A 23,988-nucleotide genomic window follows, 5' to 3' on the forward strand; every position below is an offset into this window, starting at 1 on the left:
ATAAAATAAAGTCCCAATACGTACCTTGGCGCAACTCCGTTCGCGAGGCAAACATCGCAATGAAGTCCATTCTACCCTTTTTAGAGGGTAGAACAGGGGACTTCGAAGCGACCTCCGGCGCAGCCTCGGCATCTTGTTGCGCTTGAGGTTGATCCACCAAGGTCGCCGGCTCTACAAACATTTGAGTGAGCAAAGATTCATTAGTAATTCTATCAGAATCGCGCTCAAAGAACAGTAAAAGATAAGCAAAGGATAAGCAAAGTATACCTGTTAAAGGCGCAACGCCGCTTCCCTTTTCCACCGCGCGAAGGGAGGAGGTAGTAGCACCATACCTCGTGTGGACAGGAGGTCTGCCCACTTTTTGAGGCAGGGAAGACAAGGGAAACTTGGAGGGAAACTCCTGGGTTTTCTCAAATCCCCCCGCCTGAGTAGGAGGATCCTGAACAACAGGGGCAACATCTTTCTTCTGTTTCTTACTGGCCCCTGCGCCAGTTTTCCCCTTAGCTTTACGCTTTAGTTGGGGCGCCTCCTCCTCCTCCTCCTCTTCCGCGAGCTCCAGCTCGTAGTTTTCGAGCGCATCTACAATACACGCAACAGAAGTGTTAGCAAAATTTAGTATTATAAAGGAAAATGCATAAGTACAAAGGCTTACCAGGCGCATCGCTGTCGAAGACAAATCCCAGATCAACAGGGATGAACATGTCATCGAAGCGATCGGGGAAGCCAACCTCCCCAGCGCCAAGCGCGACGGAGCCACCCTCCATATGCTCATCATAGGCGGCGTGGACATACTCCTTGACGACTGCACAAAACAAGTTAAATGATATCAGCAAAAAGAATTATATTGGCGCAGAAGTAATGCAATGAGACTGACTTACACAAGCCGTCAACTTGGATAACGGGCTCAGTCGCGCTGTCAGCCCACCTCCTGCTCATACCAACCCCCACCAGCGCCTCCTCGCAAATTTTCTTGGCGGGGGATGGTTCGGCGGTCAACTTTTTAACCCAGGCGCCAGTTGGGTTCTTGACGACACCCACATCAGCAGGCGCAGAAGAGATCGCGCGCATGGTCATGCGGATGGGGATCACACCAGCCCTGATGTAAAAAAACCTCTCAGACCAGTCATGAAGGCTCTTGAATGAAACAGTGGAGCACTTGACCTTCTGACTGCGAGGAACAAATGAGAACCAAGAATCTTGGATCTTGGGCTTATAAAAAAATTGAAAGCGCCGAGGGGTGGGCTCCTCGCGCTGAGATTTGCACATGAACTCAAAATGAGTCATGCGCACAAGTCCAACCGGATGGACTTGGGATATATGAATCCCATAGAACCTAAGCAGCGCACCCACAAACCTTGTCATCGGGAGACGAAGGTTGCAGTGGGTGAAAAAATGGCAGTAAAGGGATATATAGCCGGTAGGCGGGTCCGCCGCCGTTTGCCCGGCCCCAGGCAACATGCAGCCAAACACAGGGAGAAAACCCTGAGAGGCGATAAGGCTGTCAAGATCAGCCTGCCTCAGTTTGCAGGGGATTTCATTCCACCTCTTCACGGCCTTGGTCCTCCCTACCTCCTCCGATGAGGCCTCAGCAGCCTTCTTCCCCTTGCCGGTCTTCTTCAATGTAGACATTACTAACGATTTTCTACGGCAATGGATGGGGGAGATTGTGTTGTCTGAGCTATCAGACATACAACTGTGACAACGAACAAAGGATGATCTGAAGAACAGAGACCTGGAAGCAGAAGACAGCTAATCGGAATAGAATGAAAGAAAGAAAAGCTCTGAATAAACAAGAAGATGAAGAATAAAAACTCTAAGGGCTGGCTTTTATAGGCCCAGGAGAGAGAAAAATTGGTGCCGATCGGACTTCACGCGCCCCCACTCGCAGGAGTAAGCCAACGCGAGTGCGACACGTGTCCCTGACACAGTGTGAGGGGACACGAAAAGAAACTGTACAGCTGCTGCCAGAGTTCACGCGCCACCACTCGCACGAACATACCAAAGCGAGCGCGACACGTGTCCCTGACACTATTTGAGGGGACACGAAAGGCAACTGTAGCACCTCGAGCACACGAAAGGTCTGACACGTCTCCATCACTGACGCATGTCAGCAACAACCAACCACGTTCAGGGACGATTCGTTTTCAACTAAAAGGATAGAATTTCGCGCAACGATGAGTAATAAGAAGAAAAAGACAAACCCCTACTAAAAGAGCTAGCTATTTAGTCTAATATCTATCTTGCCTCGCTCGCGCGAGACAAGACACACATTAGACTGGGGGGGCTTGAAGAGGTATGTACCCGCCTCAACAACGAGCGAGGCGGGTCAACCCACAAGATATAGACAAGAGGCTTGAAATCAAGACTTTATGAAGGCACAAAGCAAAAACATATGCGCATGGCGCATATCACATATGCTCACGCATATCACATATGCTCATGCATCACACGCTCAGGCATCACATATGCTCAGGCACCACAGATGCTCACGCATCACATATGCTCAGGCATCACATATGCTCAGGCACCACAGATGCTCACGCATCACATATGCTCACGCATATCACATATGCGCGTGGCGCATCCGCGCGCGGCGCATATCACATGCTCGTGCATATCACTTTTGCGCATGAAACATCTGCGCGTGAGAATAAAGAGAAGACCTCGCGCATCCTCAGGATAGGCGCATATCACACATGCACATAATCAACCTCGTCCTTATCCAAATCAGGATTAGGGCAACCTTGATTGTGCACGTCAGACAACCTTCCAGAAGGTATCTTTTTAAGGAATAAGAATATGCTGATGTTGACAGCTGCCAATGAAAGGTGGACAACTCAGCAAAACCCATGTGCTACCACGTGACTATAACCAATGAAAAAGCACCAGGTGTCCCAAAGGACACGTAGCGCAAAGCAACTGGAAGAGGCCAGCAAAGCCCTAATTGGGTCTGAGCCCAATCATTGGAAACCCTAGCACTATAAATACAGCATCAACTCCACAAGGAGAGACACACAATATCATAACACAGAAGAACACACAATTACATCAAATTACAGAGTATTCAGCTATTAAGCAATACACTCCAAATTCCTTACTCTCATATTATTATCTTCTCCTACATACACTTATTCTCACACCGGAGGGTTACCCCAAAGAGGACCCCTCTGTCCCTTTCTGAGGGGTAAGTTTACGGTGCTGTTCATTTTGTAGGTGGAAGAACCCAGATCCAAGAGAACCATCGGTGAAATAGCATAATCACACCCGAGGAAAGTAGATCGTCTACCAGTGAGTCGATCCACGTTTCTTCATTGGCGCCATCCACTGTTACAACGGCAACAAGATCTCATCAGATCTATAAAAAAACAAATTTTCACCATGGCTTCTGGTGCTCGTAACGTCGATCAAGTTCTGGAGGATATTGAACGTGAGGATGTTAATGAGGGACAACAGTTTCTGAGGGTGCCGCGTGATTCTACGCGCACCACCAGTAACCGTCCCTTCATCACAACTCCTCATGGCCAGACTGAAACTCCTCCAGACGATCTCACGTTACAAAATCTTGCCGGCGCGAAACAAAAAGGACCAATGGGTCCAGAAGATGAAACAAATGACCCTAAAGAATGGCTCATAAACGAGCAACGGCGTCTAATGGACAAGTACAATGAGATGGTCAAACAGAAAAAGTTAGCCGACTATGCAGGAGGCTCACAGCTCCGCGCGCAAATGAACATGGCGCCTGGAGCCAGAGCCGATCTGGATCTGCACACACCATACAGCCCACCAGTGAGAGGGCAAGTGGATGTAACCACACCGTACAGGCCAGCCATCTTGGTGAAACATTCAAAATTCACTGAGCGCATCGCGAAGGCCCCTATCCAGCACAAGACCAAGATGCCAAGTGGTTTGGGCAAATATGACGGCACAACAGATCCAGACGATTTCTTACAAGGGTTTTACAACACTGGAAACCTAGAAAGCTGGACGATGCCAACATGGTGTCACATGTTTGCTCGCTGCCTCACGGGCGCGGCGCGTGTCTGGTTTGAAAGCTTGCCAACTGGGCAGATCGATGGGTTCGAGGAACTATTGGAAAAGTTCCAAGCTCACTTCGTACAGCAGCGCAGACACACGCGCGACCCTGATGACATCATGCACTGCGTGCGCAAGAATGATGAAACGATCGAAGACTACATAACTCGTTTCAATCAAGAGTCTCTGGCAATCGGAGGTATCACTGAGAAACTATTGCGCGTGGCCTTTATACAAGGCGCGCGTAGTGATCAACTCCGCCGAGCTCTCGTAAGCAGAGATGGCATGCCCACCACGTGGGCCAAGTTAATGGAAGCATCGCGAGTTTTCGCGAGAAATGAAAAACAAATTGCCCAAGATAGGGCAAGAGAAAGAGCTCATCAAGCTGAGTCACCACGCAGCAACGAAAAAAGGGGCAAACAGAACTCTGTATGGTCCAGGTTGCAATCAACCAGTTTTTCTTCCGCAGAAAAGCAGGCGCAACCAAGCTCACCCCAGCCCCAAAAAGACGTTCGTAATCGCGGGGAGGGTGACAAGAGGGAAGGCGGCAGAGATCCTAACAGACCTCTGCCAAGAATATGGACTCCCCTCACTAAAACGCCTTCACAGGTGTTAAGCACTGAGAATGTCCAATTCAAAAGCCCCAAGCCACTACACTACAAGGGACCATCAGACAGTGGCAAATACTGTGAGTTTCACAAGTCCACAGGACACAATACTGATGCATGCCACCACTTGAAGGATGCAATTGAAAAAGATGTGAAATCAGGCAAGCTGGCTCACCTGGTAAAAAACTCAAGACCGGAAAATGAACAATCAGGAGCCTCAGCCAGCAAAAAGTACAAAAGAATCTGTGTAGCCGAGGGAGGAAGGCAAGGGCAAATATCAAGAAAGAGAGGCGCGCAAATCCAAGGAGATTGGCGCGAGCAACAAGTCATCTTCCCAAGAATCAGGGGAGGCACTTCCATCAGCAGTCCTCTTGTCATCACTACACACATTGCTCATTATGAAGTGTCAAAAGTCCTGGTGGACACTGGCAGCGAATCAGACATAATGTATGAGCAATGTTTCAGGAAACTGGATCCGGCAGACCAAGCAAGGCTTGAAATTGTGAATGCACCGATCTCTGGTGTTTCCAATGAAATCATTCATCCCCTAGGTCAAATACAATTTGAACTAACCATGGGGGATGAGAAACACAAGCGAGCCGAAGTTGTCAACTTCTTGGTCTTGCCCACCACTTCTTGCCACAATATGATCTTGGGTAGGGGAACGATTGCCCAATTCAACGCCATACCGTCGCCAGCGCACGGCGCATTGGGGTTCCCAACACCAACAGGTGTAACTTTTGTATACAGAGATCATTTGTGTGCAGTGACAAGTACTCCGCGGGAAGGGAGAATGAAACTTCCAATGGCAGACAACGCGCCAGAGGAATGGATTCTCAACCCGAAATTCCCGGAGCAAAAAATCACAATTGGCGCTACGATATCAGACGACACGAGGTTGAGAATGAAAAGGTTGCTCACAGCATATATGTCGGTCTTCGCGTGGCAACACTCTGATATGACTGGGGTTCCGCGAGACCTGGCGCAACATTCTCTCAACACGTTCAAGTCTGTAGAGCCAATTGCTCAAAAGAAGAGAGTCATGGGGGATGAGAAGGCGAGGGCCATGAATGAGCAGGTTGAGGATCTATTGCGCGCAAACATCATCCGCCCGATACGATACCAGACATGGGTAGCCAATCCTGTGATGGTAAAGAAAAGTAACGGGTCGTGGAGGATGTGCATTGACTTCAAGGACCTCAACAAAGCGTGCCCAAAAGATTGTTACCCCCTCCCAAACATCGAAGCAAAGGTGGACTCCGTGGCGCCATTCAAACTCAAATGTTTCCTGGATGCCTACAAGGGCTATCACCAGATTCAAATGGCACCACAAGACGAGGACAAGACCGCATTTAGAACCGACAAGGGTGTTTTTTGCTACACAAAAATGCCCTTTGGTTTGAAGAATGCGGGAGCCACCTATCAAAGACTTATGGATGCCGTTTTCAGCGAGCAAATTGGAAGAAACCTAGAAGTCTATGTAGATGATTTGGTGATCAAGAGCAGGGAGGAAAAGCAAATGCTCAAAGACATCGAAGAAACCCTTGGGCGCCTAAAGGAAGTTAACATGAAGCTCAATCCGAGCAAATGCACTTTCGGCGTACTAGAAGGAAAATTTCTAGGTGTAATGGTCACCAAGGATGGTTTCAAGGTGAACCCTGAGAAGGTGGAGGCCATCCTTGACATGCCCTCGCCATCCACCATGAAAGAGGTCCAGAAGCTGAATGGTAGATTGGTTTCAATCAACAGGTTCCTAGCGAACCATGCAAGCAAATCTACCCCATTTATCAACACATTGAGGAATTGCTTAAAGAAAAGCCAATTCAAATGGACTCCTGAGGCCGAGCAAGCTTTCAGGGAGATAAAAGAATGTTTGATAAATCTGCCCGCGCTCACAGCTCCACTTCCTGGTGAAACTTTGACATTATACCTATCAGCAGGAGAGCGCGCCATCGGCGCGGTATTATTGGTGGATCGCAAGGGAATCCAAACGCCAATATACTATGTGAGTCGAGTGCTGACAGATCCTGAGACGCGCTACTCCATCATGGAAAAGTTAGTTTTATCACTAACACACGCTTCGCGCAAGCTTCATAGATATTTCAATGGTCATCCCATTGAAGTTCTGACTGGTTACAACATCCAGCAAGTCTTGCGGCGCCCCGCGCTTTCGGGAAGGCTAACAAAATGGGCGCTGGAATTAAGAGAGCACACGATCGCCTATAAGCCCCGTCCAGCAATCAAGGGACAAGTCTTAGCTGATTTCATCGCAGAAATCCCCGAAGGAAGAGTTGAAGAGGCTCAGCGCGAGGTAGACCCTCCGCGAGCCAATGATGAAGAAAATGTTTGGAGATTGTTCACTGACGGAGCTTCAAACAACGAAGGGTCCGGCGCAGGTCTCAAACTGGTGGATCCAGAGGATCATGAATATACTTATGCCATCAGGTTGGACTTCAAGAGCACCAACAATGAGGCTGAGTATGAAGCCCTGCTGGCTGGGCTGCGCATCGCGCACAAATTCGGAGTTAAAAAGCTAGAGGCCCATGTTGATTCATACTTGGTAGCAGCACAGGTCAATGGCCTTTATGATGCCAAGGAGAACACCATGCCTCTATATCTAGAGCAGGCGAAAAAGCTCATCGAGCAATTTGACTGCTTCAGAATCATTCATATTCCGCGCAGTGAAAACAAATCTGCAGACGCGCTGAGTAAGATGGCATCAACCAGTTTTGATCACTTTGGCAAAGATGTCAGGGTAGAAGTAATGAGCAACCCGTCGGTGGTAGCGAAGTCTGTCCTTGTAACACATACAACCCCTTCATCATGGATAACTCCAATAATGGAATTCTTGAAGGAGGGAAAGGTACCTGACGATCGCGCACAGGCGAGGAAGATAAGACACAAGTCGCAGAACTATGAACTCCTTGATGGCACATTATATCGACGCTCTTATCTTGGGCCGCTCATGAAATGCCTAGATGCTGAGGAAGCGAGTTATGTGATCAGAGAGATACACGAAGGAATCTGTGGAATACACGCTGGCCCGCGCATGGTGGCTGCCAAGGCAATGAGCGCAGGTTACTATTGGCCAGGCATGTACTTGGACGCTCTGAAAGAGATCCAAAAATGCAAAGCATGTCAGAGCTATGCGCCAAACACCATGCTGCCAAAGAACAACTTGATTCCAGTGACCTCCGCATGGCCTTTCCACAAATGGGCAATCGACATTGTGGGTCCTCTTCCGCAAGCGCAAGGGCGAGTAAAATTTTTGGTAGTGGCAGTAGACTATTTCACAAAATGGGTCGAAGCCAAGCCACTAGCAAAAATCACAGCCGAAGCGATGAAGCAGTTTATCTGGAGCCACATCATATGCCGTTTTGGCTTGCCCATGGAAATTGTGAGCGATAATGGCAAGCAATTCACTGACAAGAAGATATCCAGCTGGCTCAAGGAATTGCGCATCAACCAAATTTTCACTTCGGTTTATCACCCTCAGAGGAATGGCCAAGTGGAACGCGCTAACCAAAGCTTGCTGAATGGGCTGAAGAAAAGGTTAGAGGGAGAATCCCATTCTTGGGTCGAAGAGCTACCTAATGTCCTGTGGGCACACAGGACATTAAGCAAAACCAGCAATGGCGAATCCCCGTTCAGCTTAACCTATGGAACAGAGGCAATGATTACAGCAGAAATTGGATGCCCATCCCATAGAGTGCTCATGATGAGCAAGATTGATAACGAGCGCGAAAGAAGGTTGGATCTCAACTTACTTGAAGGGCGCAGAGAGGCGGCTATCATCAGTGAAGCCAAATACAAGAAAAAACTGGAAAAATATTACAACCAGCGCGTGAAAGAATGCCACTTCAAGAAAGATGATTTTGTCCTTCGAAACAATGAAGCTAGCCGCGCGATACCCCCGGGAAAAATGTCCCCCAATTGGGAGGGACCTTATCAAGTCTTGGAAGAATTGGGAAAAGGCGCATACGCCTTAAAAGATTTGAATGGAAAGAAGATCCCGCGCGCATGGAACGCAGCACAGCTTAGAAAATGTTTCATGTAAAAAATGTCAAGTTTGTAATCAAGGCTTTTTAAGCCATTATGAATAATGATACGCGCTATCTTCTCTTAATGTGGATTCTATTACCTTTTGCATACATGTTTCACACTTCCCTTTATTAATTTTGAGCAATATGACAACATTGTATTGACATCAAAACAAAATAAAACGAAGTAAAACATACATGCGCAAACGCGTTAACGAGTCTTAACTCTAAAACGTCAGGGCCTTAGCCCAAAATTATGAGCCTTAGCTCAGGGCCTTAGCCCAATACTGTGAGCCTTAGCTCAAATCACTCACAACATCCATCCTACATGCTGCGCAGCCTGACCATAAAAATACCCAAACACAACTAAGGCAAAGCAAATGCCAAAACATAGTTGTTAAGGTCTCAGGTCGAGGTCGCGCATAAAATTGTAATGGATATCTGAGTAACACATTGACACGTAAAGGCTAAAAAAAAAAACTCATAATTCCATAATGCGCGATAACGTCGCGCAAAAGAGGAATAATGAAAACGCCAAGGCACGTGTCAACATAATCAAGATATGGCAAAATCACTTACAATATGACAAGGATTAAGTATAATAATTTCCTTACAACCTTGTTCTTATTTCAACGTGCAAGCATATCTTATATTCAACAAGCAAGCATTCAATATAAAGAGATGAATGGGGAATGCGCAAGATGCGAAGAAGGGAAAAACAACATTTCATTCCAAAGCATTGAAATTTACAAGTTTACAAGATGAGATACAAACTACAAATAAAAATAAAAAACATGAAGGGCTTCTCAAGTCTCCACGTTGACATCAGCCTCTTCATCATCCTCATCACCGCCCTCAGCATCTGGCGCAGCCTGCTCCTCGTCATCTCCAAACTGACCATAGTCAAGTTGTTCATCTTGAATGGAGTCTTCTATCACAGTAGTGTCAGGAGCGGATCCTTTGGCCACGCCAGAGCCGCTTGCAGGAGCAGTATTCCCCGCGCCATCATCGCCGCCACCAGCCCCTTCGCACTCGTCAAGTAATTTCTTTAGCGCGCCGAGGTCGGGCTGGTCAGCAAGCGCGGATATCTGCAAATCATAAGCAAAAATATGAGTACAAAAATACTTGGAAAATAAATCAAAGTAATCTCATTAAAGTTAAAGTACCTGGCCAAGGATGGGAATGGGAGTATTCAAATACTTCTCCCCCATCGCGGCCATGTCCGCGCAGGCAGCGTCGCTCTGATAAGGGTATTCGGATGGGTTCTTCTTCAGCATCCCATATTCATAGCCATCCTTAAACCCTTCAGCTCGACCCACCAAGCGCGCGGCAGCGTTGCAATCCATCACAAGGGCCTGGAACTCGTCTGAGTATTTCATCGCATAAGCGCAACGAGTCATGCCCTGTGAGACTAGCCATTGGCGATCCTGCGCGAGAGAAGAAACAGTCGTCTCGAGGGCAGGAATCTGAGAGTTTAACAACTCAACAGTTTCCTTAGTCTGTTTTAGCTCCTCTTTGTCGGACGCTGCTGCCGCCAAGGCTTCTTCCTTTTCCGCCCGCGCAGAATCAAGTGCTTCCTGGCTAGACGCTGCCATCGCCAAGGCTTCATCCTTCTCGGCCTGCGCGGCCGCCAGCTCCTTCTTCAGACGCGCAACCTCACTCTCCAGTGATGATTTTTCAGTTATAGACAGGACAAGAGCTTGGTCACGCGCCTCCGCCTCCAGCTCCAAGTCGCGCGCTCTGCGCGCGTACTTGGTCGCGTCCGCCTCCGCCGCCTGTAGCTTCTCCCGCGCAGCCTGAAGCTCATGCCCGCGCTTCACGAAGGCGCTGTTGGCACTTGCTCTGTTCTCACTGAGCTCTGCTTGGAGCTTCTCAGCTCTCTCTCGAGCATCAGAAAGATGCCAAGCAGACACCTTAGCCTCTTGCTTGGCTTCCGCAAGAGCATCACGTACCTTTACGTAATCATAGCGAAGCTCTTGGGAGGCAGCAAAGAAGGCCGACCCAGCAAACAGATGATCGTTGAGCAAGTCGTCGCGAGCGCGGTCCTCCTGGAACCTCCTTTCAGATGGAGGCACAGCATGAGCCCAGAATTCCGCACACACACCCATGGACTGAAATGTGCTGTCTTCAGTAATATTCCATCTCGGGCGGTAAATGTGATCGGCTTCCTGCAAAAACAAAGTAATTATCAAAGTCATCAAAACATTAAGATGGAAGTCCGCACAGCGGAGCAAAAAAGAACCTATACCTGCGGGGATGAAGCAGAAAAGTCAGCGCCAGCCCCACGAGAAGGCTCCGCCGCGAAGCCTCGTGGCGCTGCAGGACTGGCGCGACCGCGGTCGGAGTCTGCAACTTCAAACTTCTCATCCTCCTCGGAAACAGGCCTTTTCTCTTGCGACCTAGAGCCAAAATCGGTCTCGCGAGGAGGGCTGTGCGCAGGAGGAGGTGAGGGAGGTCTCGACGCCGCCAGGTCGGCGCGCAAAACGGCCTCCTGCTCCTGAGTAATCCCAATGAGGGGAGATTCATCACTTGCAGGAGCAGGAGCAGAAGCAGCGGCGCTGGCACCAGCGCCAGGAGTGCCGCCAGCAGCCTGTACGCCAGCTACGGCTTCTATGAAAAAATCAACAACAAGAAATGGTTCATGACTTGATCTAAAAGAAAGTCAGAAAAAAAAAATAAAATAAAGTCCCAATACGTACCTTGGCGCAACTCCGTTCGCGAGGCAAACATCGCAATGAAGTCCATTCTACCCTTTTTAGAGGGTAGAACAGGGGACTTCGAAGCGACCTCCGGCGCAGCCTCGGCATCTTGTTGCGCTTGAGGTTGATCCACCAAGGTCGCCGGCTCTACAAACATTTGAGTGAGCAAAGATTCATTAGTAATTCTATCAGAATCGCGCTCAAAGAACAGTAAAAGATAAGCAAAGGATAAGCAAAGTATACCTGTTAAAGGCGCAACGCCGCTTCCCTTTTCCACCGCGCGAAGGGAGGAGGTAGTAGCACCATACCTCGTGTGGACAGGAGGTCTGCCCACTTTTTGAGGCAGGGAAGACAAGGGAAACTTGGAGGGAAACTCCTGGGTTTTCTCAAATCCCCCCGCCTGAGTAGGAGGATCCTGAACAACAGGGGCAACATCTTTCTTCTGTTTCTTACTGGCCCCTGCGCCAGTTTTCCCCTTAGCTTTACGCTTTAGTTGGGGCGCCTCCTCCTCCTCCTCCTCTTCCGCGAGCTCCAGCTCGTAGTTTTCGAGCGCATCTACAATACACGCAACAGAAGTGTTAGCAAAATTTAGTATTATAAAGGAAAATGCATAAGTACAAAGGCTTACCAGGCGCATCGCTGTCGAAGACAAATCCCAGATCAACAGGGATGAACATGTCATCGAAGCGATCGGGGAAGCCAACCTCCCCAGCGCCAAGCGCGACGGAGCCACCCTCCATATGCTCATCATAGGCGGCGTGGACATACTCCTTGACGACTGCACAAAACAAGTTAAATGATATCAGCAAAAAGAATTATATTGGCGCAGAAGTAATGCAATGAGACTGACTTACACAAGCCGTCAACTTGGATAACGGGCTCAGTCGCGCTGTCAGCCCACCTCCTGCTCATACCAACCCCCACCAGCGCCTCCTCGCAAATTTTCTTGGCGGGGGATGGTTCGGCGGTCAACTTTTTAACCCAGGCGCCAGTTGGGTTCTTGACGACACCCACATCAGCAGGCGCAGAAGAGATCGCGCGCATGGTCATGCGGATGGGGATCACACCAGCCCTGATGTAAAAAAACCTCTCAGACCAGTCATGAAGGCTCTTGAATGAAACAGTGGAGCACTTGACCTTCTGACTGCGAGGAACAAATGAGAACCAAGAATCTTGGATCTTGGGCTTATAAAAAAATTGAAAGCGCCGAGGGGTGGGCTCCTCGCGCTGAGATTTGCACATGAACTCAAAATGAGTCATGCGCACAAGTCCAACCGGATGGACTTGGGATATATGAATCCCATAGAACCTAAGCAGCGCACCCACAAACCTTGTCATCGGGAGACGAAGGTTGCAGTGGGTGAAAAAATGGCAGTAAAGGGATATATAGCCGGTAGGCGGGTCCGCCGCCGTTTGCCCGGCCCCAGGCAACATGCAGCCAAACACAGGGAGAAAACCCTGAGAGGCGATAAGGCTGTCAAGATCAGCCTGCCTCAGTTTGCAGGGGATTTCATTCCACCTCTTCACGGCCTTGGTCCTCCCTACCTCCTCCGATGAGGCCTCAGCAGCCTTCTTCCCCTTGCCGGTCTTCTTCAATGTAGACATTACTAACGATTTTCTACGGCAATGGATGGGGGAGATTGTGTTGTCTGAGCTATCAGACATACAACTGTGACAACGAACAAAGGATGATCTGAAGAACAGAGACCTGGAAGCAGAAGACAGCTAATCGGAATAGAATGAAAGAAAGAAAAGCTCTGAATAAACAAGAAGATGAAGAATAAAAACTCTAAGGGCTGGCTTTTATAGGCCCAGGAGAGAGAAAAATTGGTGCCGATCGGACTTCACGCGCCCCCACTCGCAGGAGTAAGCCAACGCGAGTGCGACACGTGTCCCTGACACAGTGTGAGGGGACACGAAAAGAAACTGTACAGCTGCTGCCAGAGTTCACGCGCCACCACTCGCACGAACATACCAAAGCGAGCGCGACACGTGTCCCTGACACTATTTGAGGGGACACGAAAGGCAACTGTAGCACCTCGAGCACACGAAAGGTCTGACACGTCTCCATCACTGACGCATGTCAGCAACAACCAACCACGTTCAGGGACGATTCGTTTTCAACTAAAAGGATAGAATTTCGCGCAACGATGAGTAATAAGAAGAAAAAGACAAACCCCTACTAAAAGAGCTAGCTATTTAGTCTAATATCTATCTTGCCTCGCTCGCGCGAGACAAGACACACATTAGACTGGGGGGGCTTGAAGAGGTATGTACCCGCCTCAACAACGAGCGAGGCGGGTCAACCCACAAGATATAGACAAGAGGCTTGAAATCAAGACTTTATGAAGGCACAAAGCAAAAACATATGCGCATGGCGCATATCACATATGCTCACGCATATCACATATGCTCATGCATCACACGCTCAGGCATCACATATGCTCAGGCACCACAGATGCTCACGCATCACATATGCTCAGGCATCACATATGCTCAGGCACCACAGATGCTCACGCATCACATATGCTCACGCATCACATATGCTCACGCATATCACATATGCGCGTGGCGCATCCGCGCGCGGCGCATATCACATGCTCGTGCATATCACTTTTGCGCATGAAACATCTGCGCGTGAGAATAAAGAGAAGACCTCGCGCATCCTCAGGATAGGCGCATATCACACATGCACATAATCAACCTCGTCCTTATCCAAATCAGGATTAGGGCAACCTTGATTGTGCACGTCAGACAACCTTCCAGAAGGTATCTTTTTAAGGAATAAGAATATGCTGATGTTGACAGCTGCCAATGAAAGGTGGACAACTCAGCAAAACCCATGTGCTACCACGTGACTATAACCAATGAAAAAGCACCAGGTGTCCCAAAGGACACGTAGCGCAAAGCAACTGGAAGAGGCCAGCAAAGCCCTAATTGGGTCTGAGCCCAATCATTGGAAACCCTAGCACTATAAATACAGCATCAACTCCACAAGGAGAGACACACAATATCATAACACAGAAGAACACACAATTACATCAAATTACAGAGTATTCAGCTATTAAGCAATACACTCCAAATTCCTTACTCTCATATTATTATCTTCTCCTACATACACTTATTCTCACACCGGAGGGTTACCCCAAAGAGGACCCCTCTGTCCCTTTCTGAGGGGTAAGTTTACGGTGCTGTTCATTTTGTAGGTGGAAGAACCCAGATCCAAGAGAACCATCGGTGAAATAGCATAATCACACCCGAGGAAAGTAGATCGTCTACCAGTGAGTCGATCCACGTTTCTTCATTGGCGCCATCCACTGTTACAACGGCAACAAGATCTCATCAGATCTATAAAAAAACAAATTTTCACCATGGCTTCTGGTGCTCGTAACGTCGATCAAGTTCTGGAGGATATTGAACGTGAGGATGTTAATGAGGGACAACAGTTTCTGAGGGTGCCGCGTGATTCTACGCGCACCACCAGTAACCGTCCCTTCATCACAACTCCTCATGGCCAGACTGAAACTCCTCCAGACGATCTCACGTTACAAAATCTTGCCGGCGCGAAACAAAAAGGACCAATGGGTCCAGAAGATGAAACAAATGACCCTAAAGAATGGCTCATAAACGAGCAACGGCGTCTAATGGACAAGTACAATGAGATGGTCAAACAGAAAAAGTTAGCCGACTATGCAGGAGGCTCACAGCTCCGCGCGCAAATGAACATGGCGCCTGGAGCCAGAGCCGATCTGGATCTGCACACACCATACAGCCCACCAGTGAGAGGGCAAGTGGATGTAACCACACCGTACAGGCCAGCCATCTTGGTGAAACATTCAAAATTCACTGAGCGCATCGCGAAGGCCCCTATCCAGCACAAGACCAAGATGCCAAGTGGTTTGGGCAAATATGACGGCACAACAGATCCAGACGATTTCTTACAAGGGTTTTACAACACTGGAAACCTAGAAAGCTGGACGATGCCAACATGGTGTCACATGTTTGCTCGCTGCCTCACGGGCGCGGCGCGTGTCTGGTTTGAAAGCTTGCCAACTGGGCAGATCGATGGGTTCGAGGAACTATTGGAAAAGTTCCAAGCTCACTTCGTACAGCAGCGCAGACACACGCGCGACCCTGATGACATCATGCACTGCGTGCGCAAGAATGATGAAACGATCGAAGACTACATAACTCGTTTCAATCAAGAGTCTCTGGCAATCGGAGGTATCACTGAGAAACTATTGCGCGTGGCCTTTATACAAGGCGCGCGTAGTGATCAACTCCGCCGAGCTCTCGTAAGCAGAGATGGCATGCCCACCACGTGGGCCAAGTTAATGGAAGCATCGCGAGTTTTCGCGAGAAATGAAAAACAAATTGCCCAAGATAGGGCAAGAGAAAGAGCTCATCAAGCTGAGTCACCACGCAGCAACGAAAAAAGGGGCAAACAGAACTCTGTATGGTCCAGGTTGCAATCAACCAGTTTTTCTTCCGCAGAAAAGCAGGCGCAACCAAGCTCACCCCAGCCCCAAAAAGACGTTCGTAATCGCGGGGAGGGTGACAAGAGGGAAGGCGGCAGAGATCCTAACAGACCTCTGCCAAGAATATGGACTCCCCTCACTAAAACGCCTTCACAGGTGTTAAGCACTGAGAATGTCCAATTCAAAAGCCCCAAGCCACTACACTACAAGGGACCATCAGACAGTGGCAAATACTGTGAGTTTCACAAGTCCACAGGACACAATACTGATGCATGCCACCACTTGAAGGATGCAATTGAAAAAGATGTGAAATCAGGCAAGCTGGCTCACCTGGTAAAAAACTCAAGACCGGAAAATGAACAATCAGGAGCCTCAGCCAGCAAAAAGTACAAAAGAATCTGTGTAGCCGAGGGAGGAAGGCAAGGGCAAATATCAAGAAAGAGAGGCGCGCAAATCCAAGGAGATTGGCGCGAGCAACAAGTCATCTTCCCAAGAATCAGGGGAGGCACTTCCATCAGCAGTCCTCTTGTCATCACTACACACATTGCTCATTATGAAGTGTCAAAAGTCCTGGTGGACACTGGCAGCGAATCAGACATAATGTATGAGCAATGTTTCAGGAAACTGGATCCGGCAGACCAAGCAAGGCTTGAAATTGTGAATGCACCGATCTCTGGTGTTTCCAATGAAATCATTCATCCCCTAGGTCAAATACAATTTGAACTAACCATGGGGGATGAGAAACACAAGCGAGCCGAAGTTGTCAACTTCTTGGTCTTGCCCACCACTTCTTGCCACAATATGATCTTGGGTAGGGGAACGATTGCCCAATTCAACGCCATACCGTCGCCAGCGCACGGCGCATTGGGGTTCCCAACACCAACAGGTGTAACTTTTGTATACAGAGATCATTTGTGTGCAGTGACAAGTACTCCGCGGGAAGGGAGAATGAAACTTCCAATGGCAGACAACGCGCCAGAGGAATGGATTCTCAACCCGAAATTCCCGGAGCAAAAAATCACAATTGGCGCTACGATATCAGACGACACGAGGTTGAGAATGAAAAGGTTGCTCACAGCATATATGTCGGTCTTCGCGTGGCAACACTCTGATATGACTGGGGTTCCGCGAGACCTGGCGCAACATTCTCTCAACACGTTCAAGTCTGTAGAGCCAATTGCTCAAAAGAAGAGAGTCATGGGGGATGAGAAGGCGAGGGCCATGAATGAGCAGGTTGAGGATCTATTGCGCGCAAACATCATCCGCCCGATACGATACCAGACATGGGTAGCCAATCCTGTGATGGTAAAGAAAAGTAACGGGTCGTGGAGGATGTGCATTGACTTCAAGGACCTCAACAAAGCGTGCCCAAAAGATTGTTACCCCCTCCCAAACATCGAAGCAAAGGTGGACTCCGTGGCGCCATTCAAACTCAAATGTTTCCTGGATGCCTACAAGGGCTATCACCAGATTCAAATGGCACCACAAGACGAGGACAAGACCGCATTTAGAACCGACAAGGGTGTTTTTTGCTACACAAAAATGCCCTTTGGTTTGAAGAATGCGGGAGCCACCTATCAAAGACTTATGGATGCCGTTTTCAGCGAGCAAATTGGAAGAAACCTAGAAGTCTATGTAGATGATTTGGTGATCAAGAGCAGGGAGGAAAAGCAAATGCTCAAAGACATCGAAGAAACCCTTGGGCGCCTAAAGGAAGTTAACATGAAGCTCAATCCGAGCAAATGCACTTTCGGCGTACTAGAAGGAAAATTTCTAGGTGTAATGGTCACCAAGGATGGTTTCAAGGTGAACCCTGAGAAGGTGGAGGCCATCCTTGACATGCCCTCGCCATCCACCATGAAAGAGGTCCAGAAGCTGAATGGTAGATTGGTTTCAATCAACAGGTTCCTAGCGAACCATGCAAGCAAATCTACCCCATTTATCAACACATTGAGGAATTGCTTAAAGAAAAGCCAATTCAAATGGACTCCTGAGGCCGAGCAAGCTTTCAGGGAGATAAAAGAATGTTTGATAAATCTGCCCGCGCTCACAGCTCCACTTCCTGGTGAAACTTTGACATTATACCTATCAGCAGGAGAGCGCGCCATCGGCGCGGTATTATTGGTGGATCGCAAGGGAATCCAAACGCCAATATACTATGTGAGTCGAGTGCTGACAGATCCTGAGACGCGCTACTCCATCATGGAAAAGTTAGTTTTATCACTAACACACGCTTCGCGCAAGCTTCATAGATATTTCAATGGTCATCCCATTGAAGTTCTGACTGGTTACAACATCCAGCAAGTCTTGCGGCGCCCCGCGCTTTCGGGAAGGCTAACAAAATGGGCGCTGGAATTAAGAGAGCACACGATCGCCTATAAGCCCCGTCCAGCAATCAAGGGACAAGTCTTAGCTGATTTCATCGCAGAAATCCCCGAAGGAAGAGTTGAAGAGGCTCAGCGCGAGGTAGACCCTCCGCGAGCCAATGATGAAGAAAATGTTTGGAGATTGTTCACTGACGGAGCTTCAAACAACGAAGGGTCCGGCGCAGGTCTCAAACTGGTGGATCCAGAGGATCATGAATATACTTATGCCATCAGGTTGGACTTCAAGAGCACCAACAATGAGGCTGAGTATGAAGCCCTGCTGGCTGGGCTGCGCATCGCGCACAAATTCGGAGTTAAAAAGCTAGAGGCCCATGTTGATTCATACTTGGTAGCAGCACAGGTCAATGGCCTTTATGATGCCAAGGAGAACACCATGCCTCTATATCTAGAGCAGGCGAAAAAGCTCATCGAGCAATTTGACTGCTTCAGAATCATTCATATTCCGCGCAGTGAAAACAAATCTGCAGACGCGCTGAGTAAGATGGCATCAACCAGTTTTGATCACTTTGGCAAAGATGTCAGGGTAGAAGTAATGAGCAACCCGTCGGTGGTAGCGAAGTCTGTCCTTGTAACACATACAACCCCTTCATCATGGATAACTCCAATAATGGAATTCTTGAAGGAGGGAAAGGTACCTGACGATCGCGCACAGGCGAGGAAGATAAGACACAAGTCGCAGAACTATGAACTCCTTGATGGCACATTATATCGACGCTCTTATCTTGGGCCGCTCATGAAATGCCTAGATGCTGAGGAAGCGAGTTATGTGATCAGAGAGATACACGAAGGAATCTGTGGAATACACGCTGGCCCGCGCATGGTGGCTGCCAAGGCAATGAGCGCAGGTTACTATTGGCCAGGCATGTACTTGGACGCTCTGAAAGAGATCCAAAAATGCAAAGCATGTCAGAGCTATGCGCCAAACACCATGCTGCCAAAGAACAACTTGATTCCAGTGACCTCCGCATGGCCTTTCCACAAATGGGCAATCGACATTGTGGGTCCTCTTCCGCAAGCGCAAGGGCGAGTAAAATTTTTGGTAGTGGCAGTAGACTATTTCACAAAATGGGTCGAAGCCAAGCCACTAGCAAAAATCACAGCCGAAGCGATGAAGCAGTTTATCTGGAGCCACATCATATGCCGTTTTGGCTTGCCCATGGAAATTGTGAGCGATAATGGCAAGCAATTCACTGACAAGAAGATATCCAGCTGGCTCAAGGAATTGCGCATCAACCAAATTTTCACTTCGGTTTATCACCCTCAGAGGAATGGCCAAGTGGAACGCGCTAACCAAAGCTTGCTGAATGGGCTGAAGAAAAGGTTAGAGGGAGAATCCCATTCTTGGGTCGAAGAGCTACCTAATGTCCTGTGGGCACACAGGACATTAAGCAAAACCAGCAATGGCGAATCCCCGTTCAGCTTAACCTATGGAACAGAGGCAATGATTACAGCAGAAATTGGATGCCCATCCCATAGAGTGCTCATGATGAGCAAGATTGATAACGAGCGCGAAAGAAGGTTGGATCTCAACTTACTTGAAGGGCGCAGAGAGGCGGCTATCATCAGTGAAGCCAAATACAAGAAAAAACTGGAAAAATATTACAACCAGCGCGTGAAAGAATGCCACTTCAAGAAAGATGATTTTGTCCTTCGAAACAATGAAGCTAGCCGCGCGATACCCCCGGGAAAAATGTCCCCCAATTGGGAGGGACCTTATCAAGTCTTGGAAGAATTGGGAAAAGGCGCATACGCCTTAAAAGATTTGAATGGAAAGAAGATCCCGCGCGCATGGAACGCAGCACAGCTTAGAAAATGTTTCATGTAAAAAATGTCAAGTTTGTAATCAAGGCTTTTTAAGCCATTATGAATAATGATACGCGCTATCTTCTCTTAATGTGGATTCTATTACCTTTTGCATACATGTTTCACACTTCCCTTTATTAATTTTGAGCAATATGACAACATTGTATTGACATCAAAACAAAATAAAACGAAGTAAAATATACATGCGCAAACGCGTTAACGAGTCTTAACTCTAAAACGTCAGGGCCTTAGCCCAAAATTATGAGCCTTAGCTCAGGGCCTTAGCCCAATACTGTGAGCCTTAGCTCAAATCACTCACAACATCCATCCTACATGCTGCGCAGCCTGACCATAAAAATACCCAAACACAACTAAGGCAAAGCAAATGCCAAAACATAGTTGTTAAGGTCTCAGGTCGAGGTCGCGCATAAAATTGTAATGGATATCTGAGTAACACATTGACACGTAAAGGCTAAAAAAAAAAACTCATAATTCCATAATGCGCGATAACGTCGCGCAAAAGAGGAATAATGAAAACGCCAAGGCACGTGTCAACATAATCAAGATATGGCAAAATCACTTACAATATGACAAGGATTAAGTATAATAATTTCCTTACAACCTTGTTCTTATTTCAACGTGCAAGCATATCTTATATTCAACAAGCAAGCATTCAATATAAAGAGATGAATGGGGAATGCGCAAGATGCGAAGAAGGGAAAAACAACATTTCATTCCAAAGCATTGAAATTTACAAGTTTACAAGATGAGATACAAACTACAAATAAAAATAAAAAACATGAAGGGCTTCTCAAGTCTCCACGTTGACATCAGCCTCTTCATCATCCTCATCACCGCCCTCAGCATCTGGCGCAGCCTGCTCCTCGTCATCTCCAAACTGACCATAGTCAAGTTGTTCATCTTGAATGGAGTCTTCTATCACAGTAGTGTCAGGAGCGGATCCTTTGGCCACGCCAGAGCCGCTTGCAGGAGCAGTATTCCCCGCGCCATCATCGCCGCCACCAGCCCCTTCGCACTCGTCAAGTAATTTCTTTAGCGCGCCGAGGTCGGGCTGGTCAGCAAGCGCGGATATCTGCAAATCATAAGCAAAAATATGAGTACAAAAATACTTGGAAAATAAATCAAAGTAATCTCATTAAAGTTAAAGTACCTGGCCAAGGATGGGAATGGGAGTATTCAAATACTTCTCCCCCATCGCGGCCATGTCCGCGCAGGCAGCGTCGCTCTGATAAGGGTATTCGGATGGGTTCTTCTTCAGCATCCCATATTCATAGCCATCCTTAAACCCTTCAGCTCGACCCACCAAGCGCGCGGCAGCGTTGCAATCCATCACAAGGGCCTGGAACTCGTCTGAGTATTTCATCGCATAAGCGCAACGAGTCATGCCCTGTGAGACTAGCCATTGGCGATCCTGCGCGAGAGAAGAAACAGTCGTCTCGAGGGCAGGAATCTGAGAGTTTAACAACTCAACAGTTTCCTTAGTCTGTTTTAGCTCCTCTTTGTCGGACGCTGCTGCCGCCAAGGCTTCTTCCTTTTCCGCCCGCGCAGAATCAAGTGCTTCCTGGCTAGACGCTGCCATCGCCAAGGCTTCATCCTTCTCGGCCTGCGCGGCCGCCAGCTCCTTCTTCAGACGCGCAACCTCACTCTCCAGTGATGATTTTTCAGTTATAGACAGGACAAGAGCTTGGTCACGCGCCTCCGCCTCCAGCTCCAAGTCGCGCGCTCTGCGCGCGTACTTGGTCGCGTCCGCCTCCGCCGCCTGTAGCTTCTCCCGCGCAGCCTGAAGCTCATGCCCGCGCTTCACGAAGGCGCTGTTGGCACTTGCTCTGTTCTCACTGAGCTCTGCTTGGAGCTTCTCAGCTCTCTCTCGAGCATCAGAAAGATGCCAAGCAGACACCTTAGCCTCTTGCTTGGCTTCCGCAAGAGCATCACGTACCTTTACGTAATCATAGCGAAGCTCTTGGGAGGCAGCAAAGAAGGCCGACCCAGCAAACAGATGATCGTTGAGCAAGTCGTCGCGAGCGCGGTCCTCCTGGAACCTCCTTTCAGATGGAGGCACAGCATGAGCCCAGAATTCCGCACACACACCCATGGACTGAAATGTGCTGTCTTCAGTAATATTCCATCTCGGGCGGTAAATGTGATCGGCTTCCTGCAAAAACAAAGTAATTATCAAAGTCATCAAAACATTAAGATGGAAGTCCGCACAGCGGAGCAAAAAAGAACCTATACCTGCGGGGATGAAGCAGAAAAGTCAGCGCCAGCCCCACGAGAAGGCTCCGCCGCGAAGCCTCGTGGCGCTGCAGGACTGGCGCGACCGCGGTCGGAGTCTGCAACTTCAAACTTCTCATCCTCCTCGGAAACAGGCCTTTTCTCTTGCGACCTAGAGCCAAAATCGGTCTCGCGAGGAGGGCTGTGCGCAGGAGGAGGTGAGGGAGGTCTCGACGCCGCCAGGTCGGCGCGCAAAACGGCCTCCTGCTCCTGAGTAATCCCAATGAGGGGAGATTCATCACTTGCAGGAGCAGGAGCAGAAGCAGCGGCGCTGGCACCAGCGCCAGGAGTGCCGCCAGCAGCCTGTACGCCAGCTACGGCTTCTATGAAAAAATCAACAACAAGAAATGGTTCATGACTTGATCTAAAAGAAAGTCAGAAAAAAAAAATAAAATAAAGTCCCAATACGTACCTTGGCGCAACTCCGTTCGCGAGGCAAACATCGCAATGAAGTCCATTCTACCCTTTTTAGAGGGTAGAACAGGGGACTTCGAAGCGACCTCCGGCGCAGCCTCGGCATCTTGTTGCGCTTGAGGTTGATCCACCAAGGTCGCCGGCTCTACAAACATTTGAGTGAGCAAAGATTCATTAGTAATTCTATCAGAATCGCGCTCAAAGAACAGTAAAAGATAAGCAAAGGATAAGCAAAGTATACCTGTTAAAGGCGCAACGCCGCTTCCCTTTTCCACCGCGCGAAGGGAGGAGGTAGTAGCACCATACCTCGTGTGGACAGGAGGTCTGCCCACTTTTTGAGGCAGGGAAGACAAGGGAAACTTGGAGGGAAACTCCTGGGTTTTCTCAAATCCCCCCGCCTGAGTAGGAGGATCCTGAACAACAGGGGCAACATCTTTCTTCTGTTTCTTACTGGCCCCTGCGCCAGTTTTCCCCTTAGCTTTACGCTTTAGTTGGGGCGCCTCCTCCTCCTCCTCCTCTTCCGCGAGCTCCAGCTCGTAGTTTTCGAGCGCATCTACAATACACGCAACAGAAGTGTTAGCAAAATTTAGTATTATAAAGGAAAATGCATAAGTACAAAGGCTTACCAGGCGCATCGCTGTCGAAGACAAATCCCAGATCAACAGGGATGAACATGTCATCGAAGCGATCGGGGAAGCCAACCTCCCCAGCGCCAAGCGCGACGGAGCCACCCTCCATATGCTCATCATAGGCGGCGTGGACATACTCCTTGACGACTGCACAAAACAAGTTAAATGATATCAGCAAAAAGAATTATATTGGCGCAGAAGTAATGCAATGAGACTGACTTACACAAGCCGTCAACTTGGATAACGGGCTCAGTCGCGCTGTCAGCCCACCTCCTGCTCATACCAACCCCCACCAGCGCCTCCTCGCAAATTTTCTTGGCGGGGGATGGTTCGGCGGTCAACTTTTTAACCCAGGCGCCAGTTGGGTTCTTGACGACACCCACATCAGCAGGCGCAGAAGAGATCGCGCGCATGGTCATGCGGATGGGGATCACACCAGCCCTGATGTAAAAAAACCTCTCAGACCAGTCATGAAGGCTCTTGAATGAAACAGTGGAGCACTTGACCTTCTGACTGCGAGGAACAAATGAGAACCAAGAATCTTGGATCTTGGGCTTATAAAAAAATTGAAAGCGCCGAGGGGTGGGCTCCTCGCGCTGAGATTTG

Source organism: Bidens hawaiensis, unplaced genomic scaffold (genome assembly GCF_021521415.1).
Source record: "Bidens hawaiensis isolate Kalapana, Puna unplaced genomic scaffold, B.hawaiensis_p1.1 tig00000512_1, whole genome shotgun sequence".
In the NCBI taxonomy this organism is placed as follows: Eukaryota; Viridiplantae; Streptophyta; class Magnoliopsida; order Asterales; family Asteraceae; genus Bidens; species Bidens hawaiensis.